General features: G+C 44.3%; 1 protein-coding gene and 1 non-coding gene across 2 annotated transcripts in view; one reads left to right on the top strand and one right to left on the bottom strand.

Moving 5' to 3' along the window:
• ABCG2 (ATP binding cassette subfamily G member 2 (Junior blood group)) overlaps window positions 1-11,667 on the bottom strand; it is a 140,558-nt gene extending 128,891 nt beyond the window's left edge. Inside the window, exon 1 of the mRNA XM_030918643.1 lies at window positions 11,136-11,667. The gene's annotated coding sequence lies outside the window, so the exon portion shown is untranslated. The remainder of the gene's footprint in view (window positions 1-11,135) is intronic.
• Window positions 6,640-6,746, top strand: LOC115895866. Its single transcript, XR_004055954.1, has one exon. It is a non-coding gene; the product is annotated as a U6 spliceosomal RNA (small nuclear RNA).
• Window positions 11,668-12,032: the final 365 nt, after the last annotated feature.

The raw sequence follows: 12,032 nt of genomic DNA, 5'->3' as shown, positions 1-12,032 counted from the left end.
TACTAGGGAGGCTGAGGCACAAGAATCGCTTGAACCTGGGAGGCAGAGGTTGCAGTGAGCTGAGATCACACCACTGCACTCCAGCCTAGGCAACAGAGTGAAATTGTGTCTCTAAATAAATAAATAAATAAATAAATAAATAAATAAAATAAAAATAAATTACCCAGTCTCAGGTATTTTTTCATAGCAGCATGAAAACGGACTAATACAGTAAATTGGTACCACAGAGAGTGGGTTGCTGCTATAAGGATACCCAAAAATGTGGAAATGACTTTGGAACTGGGTAACAGGCAGACTGGAACAGTTTGTAGGGCTCAGAAGAAGACAGGAAAATGTGGGAAAGTTTGGAACTTCCTAGAGACTTGGAGGGCTCAGAAGACAGGAGGATATGGGAAAGTCTGGAACTTCCTAGAGACTTGTTAAATGGTTTTGACCAAAATGCTGATAGTGATATGGACAATAAAGTCCACGCTGAGGTAGTCTTAGATGGAGATGAGGAACTTGTTGGGAACTGGAGTAAAGGTCACTCTTGCTATGCAACAAGACTGGTGGCATTTTGCCCCTGCCCTAGAGATCTGTGGAACTTTGAACTTGAGAGAGATGATTTAGGGTATCTGGTGGAAGAAATTTCTAAGCAGCAAAGCATTCAAGAGGAAGCAGAACATAAAAGTTTGGAAAATTTGCAGCCTGTCAATGCAATATAAAAGAAACCCTATTTTCTGGGGAGAAATTCAAGCACACTGAAGAAATTTCCATAAGTAACAAGGAGCTGAATGTTAATCACCAAGACAATGGAGAAAATGTCTCTAGCACACGTTGGAGACCTTCACAGCAGCCCCTCCCATCACAGGTCCTGAGGCCTAGGAGGGAAATATGGTTCCCTGGGCTGGGTCCAGGGCCCTCTTGTTGTGTGCAGCCTTGGGACTTGATGCCCTGCATCCCAGCCACTCCATCCATGACTAAAAGGGGCCAACGTACAGCTCAGGCCATTGCCTCAGAGGGTGTAAGCCCCACGCCTTGGCAGCTTCCATATGGTGTTGGGCCTGCAGGTGTGCAGAAGTCAAGAATTGAAGTCTGGGAACCTCTACCTACATTTCGGACAATGTATAGAAATGCCTGGCTGTCCAGACAGAAGTCTGCTTCTGGGGCAGAGCCTTCATGGAGAACCTCTGCTAGGGCAGTGATATGGTTTGGCTGTGTCCCCACCCAAATCTCATCTTGAATTCCCACATGTTGTGGGAGGGACCTGGTAGGAGGTAATTGAATCATGGGCCACTGTCCTCGTGATAGTGAATGAGTCTCATGAGATCTGAGGGTTTAAAAAAATAGGAGTTTCCCTGCACAAGCTCTCTCTTTGCCATCCACATAAGATGTGACTTGCTACTCCTTGCCTTCTGCCATGATTGAGGCTTCCCCAACCATGTGGAACTGTGAGTTTGCCATTGAACCTCTTGCCTTTGTAAATTGCCCAGTGTCAGGTATGTCTTTACCAGCAGTGTGAAAATGGACTAATACAGACAGCGTGGAAGGGAAATGTGTGGTTGGAACCCCAAGAGTCCCCAGTGGGGCACTGCCTAGTGGAGCTATGAGAAGTGGGCCACCATCCTCCAGACCCCAGAATGGCAGATCCAACAATAGCTTACCCTGTGCACCCGGAAAAGCTGCAGACACTCAACACCAGCCATGAAAGCAGCTGGAAGGGGAGCTATACCTTGATGGGCAACAGAGGAAGAGCTGCCCAAGGCCATGGGAACCTACCTCTTCCGTCAGGGTGACTTGGATGTGAGACATGAAGTCAAAGGAGATCATCTTGGAATGTCAAGGTTTAATGATTGCCCTATTGGATTTCAGACTTGCATGGGGCCTGTAGCCCCTTCATTGTGGCTAATTTGTCCCATTTGGAATGGGTATATTTGCCCAATGCTGTTACCCCCATTGTATATAGGAAGTAACTAATTTGCTTTTGATTTTACAGGCTCAAAGGTAGAAAGGACTTGCCTTTTCTCAGATAAGACTTAGGACTTGGACTTTTGGGTTAATGCTGGAATGAGTTAAGACATTGGGGGACTGCTGGAAGGGCATGATTGTGTTTTGAAATGTGAGGACATGAGATTTGGGAGGGGTCAGGGGAGGAATCTTATGGTTTGGCTGTGTCCTCATCCAAATTTCATCTTGAATTGTAGTTCCCATAATCCCCACATGTCATGGGAAGGACCCAGTAGGAGGTAATTGAATCATGAGGGCAGTTACCTTCATGCTGTTCTCATGATAGTGAGTGAGTTCTCACGAGATCTAATGGTTGTATAAGGGCCTTTCCGCCCCCTCACTCAGCACTTCTTGCTGCTGCCATGTGAAGAAGGATGTGTTTGCTTCCCCTTCTGCCATGATTGTAAGTTTACTGAGGCCTCCCAAGCCTTGTGGAACTGTGAGTCAATTAAACCTCTTTCTTTTATAAATTACCCCAGTCTCAGGTATTTCTTCATAGCAGTGTGAGAACGGACTAATACAAGCAACCAACACACACCATTACTGTGTGTGCATGGCTAATGAGCATGGTGATTATAGAATCCTGGGCATTTCACATCCCTGAAGTAGGAACTGGGGCTCTGTACCTGGCACCTCTTCTTGTATTTCCTCTTTTCCTCATCTGGAGAGGGATGAAGGGGATTTTTTGCAAGAGGTATGTTCACATGGGGAGGTCAGAACCACCAGAAAGGCAATTTTTTTTCAAATAATGGCCATCCTTATTGGGGTGAAGTGGTATCTCATCATGGTGTTGACTTGCATTTTCCTAATGACTAGTGATGGTGAGCATCTTTTCATGTGCTTAGTAGCCATTTATATATTTTCTTTGAAGAAATGTCTATTCAAGGTATTTGCCTACTTTTTAAACATTTTTGTTTGTTTGTTAAGCTGTAGGAGTTCTTTATATATTCTAGATATGAACCGATTATCAAATATATATTTTTTCCCATTATGTGGGTTGTCTTTTAACTGTCTTGAAAGTGTCCAGACTGGGCACAGTGGCTCATGCCTGTAATCCTAGCACTTTGGGAGGCCAAGGCAGGTGGATCACTTGAGCCCAGCCTGGGCAACATAGCAAAACCCCTTCTCTACTAAAAAATACAAAAAATTATCTGGGTATAGTGGCAGGTGCCTGTAGTTCCAGCTACTAGGGAGGCTGAGGTGGGAGGGTCACCTGAGCTGGGGAAGTTGAGGCTGCAATGAGCCAAGATGGTGCCACTGCACTCCAGCCTAGGCAATGGGAGTAAGACCCTGTCTCAAAAAAAACAAAAACCAAAACCAAAAAGCAAAAGATAAAAGAAAAGTAAAAAGTGTCCTCCTTTTTTGTTTGTTTTTTTGAAACAGGGTGTCTCTCTGTTGCCCAGGCTGGAATGCAATGGCATGATCATGACTCACTGCAACCTCGACTTCCTGGGCTCAAGCGATCCTCCTGCTTCAGCCTCTAGAATAGCTGGGACTGTAGGTGTGCACCACCACACTGGGCCAGAAGTGTCCTTCTTTGATGCATAAAAGTTTTTTATTTTTTTAAAATTTTGGTGAAATCCAGTTTATCTAGTTTTTGTTTTGTTGCCTGTGCTTTTGGTGTTATACCCAGTAAATCACTGCCACAGCCAATGTCATGAAGCATTCCTCTACGTTATCTTCTAAGAGTTTTACAGTTTTAGCTCTTTGTGTCTTTGATAATTTTTGTATAGGGTGTAAGGTAAGGGTCTAATGTTATTACTTTGCATGTGGCTATCCAGTTTCCCCAGCACCATTTATTGAAAAGACTGTTCTTTCCCCATTGAATGGTCTTGGCACCTTTGTCAAAAACCATTTGGCCGTATGTGTGAAGGTTATTTTTATTTTATTTTTTTGAGATGGAGTCTCGCTCTGTCGCCCAGGCTAGAGTGCAGTGGTACAATCTCGGCCCACTGCAAGCTCCACCTCCTGAGTTCACGCCATTCTCCTGCCTCAGCCTCCCTAGTAGCTGGGACTACAGGCGCCCACCACCACGCCCAGCTAATTTTTTGTATTTTTAGTAGAGACAGGGTTTCACTGTGTTAGCCAGGATGGTCTCAATCTCCTGACCTCATGATCTGCCCACCTCAGCCTCCCAAAGTGCTGGGATTACAGGCGTGAGCCACCGCACCCAGCTGTGTGAGGATTTATTTCAGGGCTGTCTAGTCTATTCCACTGATCTGGATGTCTGTCTTTATGTTAGGACCACACTGTTTTGATTACTGTGTTGAGGGTACTTTATTGAGGGTAGAGTTTTAAATCAGAGGTCACAGCAAATTCAAAGGACTACAGCAGGGGTTGGCAAACTTTTTTTTTTGTAAAGGGCCAGATGGTGAATATTTTGGGCTTCACAGGCTGTATTGTATGGGCTGTGTCACAACTCCTCTATTCTGCTGTTGCAGCACTAAAGCAGTTGTTGACAATGCATAAACAAGTGGGTATGGCTGTGTTCCAATAAAACTTATTCATAAAAAGTTAGCAGGAAGGATTTGTCACAAAGGCAGTAGTTTGCCAACCCCTACACTAGATAGAAGTCACAGTTTGGCATTTCCAAAGGCCTAGAGGAAGGCAGTGTGATAAGAACAATGAGGAGAGTGAAGCATGATGAGGTTGGAGAAAGGGGCAGGGGCCAGATCACAGAGCCTTGGAGACCACAGCAGGATTTCATCTATTCTTTACCCATTTATTCACCAAATAGCTATCAAGGACCTACTGTGAGCTGGGGCTGGGGTTCCATAGGAAGTAGACTCTATCTTAGTTCTCACAGGGCTTCAATGTAGACAGGAAGCATAAGCTAAGCATTTTAATATGATATCCTATGAGTCATGACAGGCTCCTGATGGGACCTCTGCTCAGTGCTTTACCCTACTGCCTTAGTATATTAGTCCATTCTCACACTGCCGATAAAGACATACCCGAGACTGGGTAATTTATCAAGAAAAAGAGGTTTAATGAACTCACAGTTCCATGTGGCTGGGGAATACACATACCTTTCACAATCATGGTGAAAGGCAAAAGGCACATCTTACATGGTGACAGGGAAGAGAGAAAATGAGAGCCAAGTGAAAGGGGTTTCATCCCATTTTTTGTGTGTGAGCAACAAGGCTGTTTATTTCACCTGGGTGCAGGCGGGCTGAGTCTGAAAAGAGAGTCAGCGAAGGGAGATAGGGGTGGGGCTGTTTTATAGGATTTGGGTAGGTAATGGAAAATTAGTCAAAGGGGGTTGTTCTCTGGCGGGTAGGGTCAGGGGTCACAAGGTGCTCAGTGGGGGAGCTTCTGAGCCAGGAGAAGGAATTTCACGAGGTAATGTCATCAGTTAAGGCAGGAACAGGCCATTTTCACTTCTTTTGTGATCCTTCAGTTACTTCAGGCCATCTGGATGTATACGTGCAGGTCACAAGGGGGTATGATCGCTTAGCTTGGGCTCAGAGGCCTGACATTCCTGTCTTCTTATATTAATAAGAAAAATAACAAAAAATAGTGTTGAAGTTCCCCCTATAAAACCATCAGATCTTGTGAGACTTATTCACTACCAGGAGAACAGTATGGGGGAACTGGCCCCATGACTCAATTATTTCCCACAAGGTCCCTCCCACAACACATGGGATTATGGGAGCTACAATTCAAGATGAGATTTGGATGGGGACACAGCCAAACCATATCGCTTAGTTTAAATCTTATTATTTCCCTCTAGGACTATTGAAACAGTCTATTCAAACAGGTTTCTGCCTCCAGCCTCACCTTCTTCCTACCTATGCTACAGCATCTATGCTACAGCAAGAGACATTTCTAAAATGCAATTCTGATTGCACTTCGCAGCTTGAAGCTGCGTTGATGGCTTTTCATCACTGTCAGGGTCAAGTCCAATCTGTCAGAATGATGTGGAAAGTCCTACATAACCAGGCTAGCTGACAGCCCAGGAAACTAATCCCTCACATTTACACACATAAGAACATGTTTGACCATGATTAAACCTGGGGCAACACCTACATCCAAGAAGAACGTTTGATATCTGTGTGAATCTTGTTGTTGGTGTTTCTTTTCTGTTTTTTCTTCTGAGATTGAGTCTTGCTCTGTCACCCAGGCTGGAGTGCAGTGGTGCAATCTTGGCTCACTGCAAGCTCCACCTCCCGGATTCACCCCATTCTCCTGCCTCAGCCTCCTGAGTAGCTGGGACTATAGGCACCCACCACCACGCCCAGCTAATTTTTTTTGTATTTTTAGTAGAGACGGGGTTTCACCGTGTTAGCCAGCATGGTCTCGATCTCCTGACCTCGTGATCCGCCCATCTCGACCTTCCAAAGTGCTGGGACTACAGGAGTGAGCCACCGTACCCAGCCTGTTGTTGGTGTTTCTATTGTAAAGTATAATTATTGAGCAAAACTTAGTGATAATCCTAGCAAACTCACAGAGATACTCTGTGTCCTGCACTGCTAACTCATTTAGTCCTCGCAACTACCCTATGAGGTAGGTAGTATTAGTATTCCCATTTTATAGATTAGGCAACTGAGGCATAAGGATCCTTTCCCAGGATCTCATAGCTTGCACATGTGATAGCATTAATATTCAAACCCAGGAATTCTGGCATGATAATCTATTATTTGGCACACTAACATGCTCCTTTTAGCAGCATATATACTAAAATTGGAATGATACAAAGAAGATTAGCTTGGCCTCTGTGCAAGGATAACAGGCAAATTCATGAAGCATCTTATATTTAAAAAGACAAGCCATGGCTCAAGCCTGTAATCCCAGCACTTTGGGAGACTGAGGCGGGAGAATCAAGAATTTGAGCCCAGGAGTTTGAGACCATCTTGGGCAACATAGCAAGACCCAGCCTCCACAAAAAAATTTAAAAATTCACTGTGTGTAGTGACACGTGCCTGTGGTCTGCACTCAGGAGGTTGATGTGGAAGCCTTGAGGTAGAGGCTGTAGTGAGCCATGTTCATGCGACTGTACTCCAGCCTGGGCGACAGAGCAATACCCTGTCTAAAAAAACATTTAAAAATAAAAATAGGCCAGGTGCGGTGGCTCAAGCCTGTAATCCCAGCACTTTGGGAGGCTGAGACGGGCGGATCACGAGGTCGGGAGATCGAGACCATCCTGGCTAACATGGTGAAACCCCGTCTCTACTAAAAAATACAAAAAACTAGCCGGACGCGGTGGCAGGCGCCTGTAGTCCCAGCTACTCGGGAGGCTGAGGCAGGAGAATGGCGTAAACCCGGGAGGCGGAGCTTGCAGTGAGCTGAGATCTGGCCACTGCACTCCAGCCTGGGCGACAGAGCGAGACTCCATCTCAAAAAAAAAAAAAAAAAAAAAGAAAAAAATGAAAATAAAAATAAAAATAAATATCACTCCTGTAATCCCAGCACTTTGGGAGGCCGAGGTGGGTGGATCACCTGAGGTCAGTCGTTCGAGACCAGCTTGGCCAACATGGTGAAACCCTGTCTCTACTAAAAATACAAAAATGAGCTAGGCCTAGTGGCAGGCGCCTGTAATTCCAGCCACTTGGGAGGCTAAGGCAGGAGAAGTGCCTGAACCCAGGAGACAGAAGCTGCAGTGAGCTGAGATCATGCCATTGTACTCCAGCTGGCCAGTAAGAGCGAAACTCTGTCTCAAAAAAAATTAGATAAATAAATAATATACATATACAAAAGTACACTAAGCCCCCCTCACTAAACCATAAATGTATTCTTTTAAAATATTAACTGAAGCTGTGACTTTTGTTTGAAGGTGTGATCTCTGAGTGGTGGCACTAAAATCACCTGGGAGCTTATTAGAATGCCAATTCCCATGCCTGGGGCCTGCCCTAGGAAGCAGAATCTCTGGAGTTGGAGCCCAAGGATTTGAGTTTTAGCAAGCTCCCCAGGTGACATCTAAGCCTGAGAAAGTTTGAGAAGCATTAGTCTCAAACATTTTTTTTCTGGGGAGTAAAGACCTTAATAGAGACAAAGCTTAAGACAAACACATGAGTAATTTTGACCAAAAAAGTAGAATAGGATTATTTTTAATGCAAAGATTTCAAATTATGACATAAAAGGTAACAAACCCTTGTACAGAACGAGAGGTCATCAGAGGTCTTGAGAAGATGCCGAGGCCAGAAAAGCACAGGATGCACCTGAACTCAGAGCAAACCAGCGTTGAGTTTGAATCCCAGCACACCCACAGACCAGCTGTGTGCCTTTGGCAAATTGCTTCACTGCGACCTTCGTTTCTCCATTCAGAGGTAGGAATAACAATCTCCTTGACCCATATACTCCAGGAAAGTTGTGAAAAATCAAGGGGGATAATGTATGGGACAGTGCTTTGTACAGTTGGATAATGTGGTAATCAGGTTTCATTTTCTGCTGTAACACTTCACAAAATGATATATGCACTTGCCCTTCTCCTGTTCAGGAAGCAGATGGGATTTGGAGTCTTGTAGTTCCCTAGGGGAACTCTTATTTTCTACAGTATCAGCTGCAGGAGTAGACAGCTGGACTGAGGGATTACTCCAGGCTTGAAAAGAGAGGGAAGTGGCCTCATCCGAGAAAATGGGTCCAGAGAGTTGGCAGATGATGGTGGAAACCAGACTGTATGTCTCTAAAGTCATCTGCAGCCTTACAATTTCTACCCCAAAAAAGTCTAATTCAGACCTGGGATAGCTTAGGCTGATACTCAGCCCCACAAATGCTTACTGCCTACCCGCCGTCTGCTATTGGATGGGCTGATTACAGCTAGCTTGTATTCTGATCAGTCAGTGCTTATGCTACAAAGGTTATGGTTTTTCATAACACCTCTGATTATAGACCACAATAGAAGGGAATGTTATTTGAAACTTAGTTCAAACAGAAGAGATTCCTGTCTGTCTGGCAGTGGTTCTGAGAGGTGAAACCAGCTGGATTTCCTAGGTCAAGTGGGGGCTTGGAGAACTTTTCTGTCTCGCTAGAGGATTGTAAACGCATCAATCAGCACTCTGTGTCTAGCTAAAGGATTTTAAATGCACCAATCAGCACTCTGTAAAAGTGCACCAATCAGTGCTCTGTGTCTAGCTAAAGGATTGTAAATGCACCAATCAGCACTCTGTGTCTAGCTAAAGGATTGTAAATGCACCAATCAGCATTCTGTAAAAATGGACCAATCAGCACTCTGTAAAATGGACCAATCAGCAAGACATGGGTGGGGCCAAACAAGGGAATAAAAGCTGGCCACCAGAGCCAGCAGCAGCAACGCTCAGTCCCATTCCACACTGTGGCAGCTTTGTTCTTTCGCTCTTCATAATAAATCGTGCTGCTGCTCGCTCTTTGGGTCTGCACTACCTTTATGAGCCATAACATTTGCCACGAAGGTCCGTGCCTTCATTCTTGAAGTCAGCAAGACCAAGAACCCACCGGAAGAAACCAACTCCAGACACAGTTCCATGGATTCATGCCAGGCCGCACCAGGCCTGCAGACCCCTCTGACTATTGCTTGTACAGCCCTTCCTTGATTTATGACAAACGGCTTCAGCATGTTCACTAGAACAACAAAATTGGCTGGACATGGTGACTCACACCTGTAATCCCAGCACTTCAGGAGGCCGAGACAGAAGGATTGCATGAGCCCAGGAATTTGAGACCAGACTGGGCAACATAGTGAGACCCCGTTTCTATAAAAAAATAGAACAACAAAATTTACAACTTACCTACTCTGTCTCCATCACACTTTTCCAACTAAAAAAGATACAAGCTACTACTCTAGGAGAACTCCCATGAATGTGTGAGAAAGATTCTATTTCCAGGCTAAGTTTTCTTTTATTCATTTTGTGAAGCTGTGTCTCCTGTCAACTCCTGGCCATCATTCTCCTTTTCTCCCTACTATTTTTCCATTGCTTTTTTCTCCCCTCAACTGGGTACACAATAGATATATTTCCTCTCCATTCTGTTTTTTCCTCTTGGCTTGTTTCTTTTGAGTTAAAGGCAACTTTCAGATAACTGTATATTGTTTAGGGCAGGGAATATACTGAATTTAAAGAACACTACCAGGCCTGTTACAGGAGGATAAAATACATTCCTATTCCCTATGCAAACTGATTTTCAACAATGTAATAGATTCATATGCCTTATAATCTTCAATTCCGAATGGTAGGAGAAAAAAATCAGCTATTTTTTCTAGCATGCATTATTTGTTATTATTATTATTTGAGACAGAGTTTCACTCTTGTCACCCAGGCTGGAGTACAATGGTGTGATCTTGGCTCACTGCAAACTCTGCCTCCTGGGTTCAAGTGATTCTCCTGCCTCAGCCTTTCAAGTAGCTGGGATTACAGATGTGTGCCACCACTGCTAGCTAATTGTTGTATTTTTAGTAGAGCCAAGGTTTCACCATGTTGGCCAGGCTCGTCTTGAGCTCCTGACCTCAGATGATCCACCTGCCTCGGTCTCCCAAAATGCTGGGATTACAGGCATGACTATACTGCACCTGGCCATATATATTTATTTTGAGATGGAGTCTCGCACTGTTGCCACACCTGGCCATATTTTTAATTGAAGCTGAAATGTTCAGAGTGACCACAAGCCACACCAGATGAGGCATGAAATAGTCAGTTAATACTAAAATTACAAAAATTACAAAAGGATTTCTGGCTCTGCTCCAAGTGGCCTATATAATCTAAGGAGAAGCCCAACATCCTCTCTCACTTAGAGTAATCTGGCTTACCACACCTAGGATCTGCTTAACAGAAACCCCAAAGCACAGAGATAGCCATCAAAGGAGGTACAACCAGGAAAGGGATGTTGTCTGATTGTCTTCTCAGGTGCTCAACATAAATCATGTGCTCAGCCAAATACCCTTATCCTGCCTACAATGACCAACCCCTTCCGAAAAAGCAAAAAACCTACAGAGTTTCAGCCCTTTTTACTCAAAGTGTGGTCCACAGAGGTCAGCTGAGATGTGCATGCAGAATCAGAGACCCACCCCAGACCCCTGAGTTCTACAGAGCCTGCGTTTCAGCAAGATCTCCAGGTGATACATATGCACGTTAATGTATGAGAAGTACTGATTTAAGTGACACATTTGTTAAAGCACATATCAAAAAAGAATCAAGATTTTCTAAGAAGTATGAAGATTGGAAAAAACAAAAACAACTCACCTCAATTATGATGTGTGAAACGTTGGAAGCAGAGCAGCAAATCTCAGTGCAGAGACAGTGGTAATACAGAGAAGATTTCTACACTTGCGAGTTTTCCTAGAGAGACTTCAACCAAGACCCACGCCGTCCAGGAACTTTCCTTCCTGCCTCCTCTTGGGGCAGGAGAAAGAATGAGAGAGGAAACTTGGCAGCCCCCAAAGTGGATCCTGCAGCTACCAGGGAGCATTGAGGTTTTCCCAGTAAACTGCCTCGAGGAAATGTCCAGAGTGAAATTAACAGCTCTTCTATCTCCTTGGGTTCCTTTTTTCTCTACTACTGACTGACTGTTAACCACATTTCTTTCTTGATCACTGGGATTCAAACAAAAGACCTAATGGTTCCAGTCAGCATGGGATTCTCTTCTGGCATTCCTAACAAGGGGATAGAAAAGGGAAAGTTACATGTCAGAGAGAGATTTTTATATCGTTCTCTTTGTGCCGCGGAATTCTGATGACAGCATCTCCAACACAAACAGCAACTTTATTTTCGGAACGGAAGGATCAAAACCAATTCTAGCAAATGGCTTTGCTCTGTGCGTAAACTTCCTGTGCTTGGTTAACCCTGATGTAACTGAGGGTCACCTCTCACAGGCCCTGCCTTCTAGCATACACACACACAAAAACCAAGCAGGACTAGGACATAGATTTGAAAAGGAAGTGAATTAAACCAAAACAAAGACAGCAGTAGATTTCAATGCAAAGGCCCACCAGAGATCTAAAGAGGAGCGAGCAGCTGTATACTTGGAGCATGCTATACTTTTCACGTTATTCTTTCCTAAACCAAAAGTAAAATAGGAAGTCAAGACTATACTAAATAGGCATTTTTCTCTCTCTCTCTCTGTCTCTCTCTCTCTCTCTC

This window comes from Rhinopithecus roxellana, chromosome 2 (assembly GCF_007565055.1).
Source record: "Rhinopithecus roxellana isolate Shanxi Qingling chromosome 2, ASM756505v1, whole genome shotgun sequence".
Taxonomy (NCBI): Eukaryota; Metazoa; Chordata; class Mammalia; order Primates; family Cercopithecidae; genus Rhinopithecus; species Rhinopithecus roxellana.
This window is presented reverse-complemented; position numbering and strand designations above follow the sequence as displayed.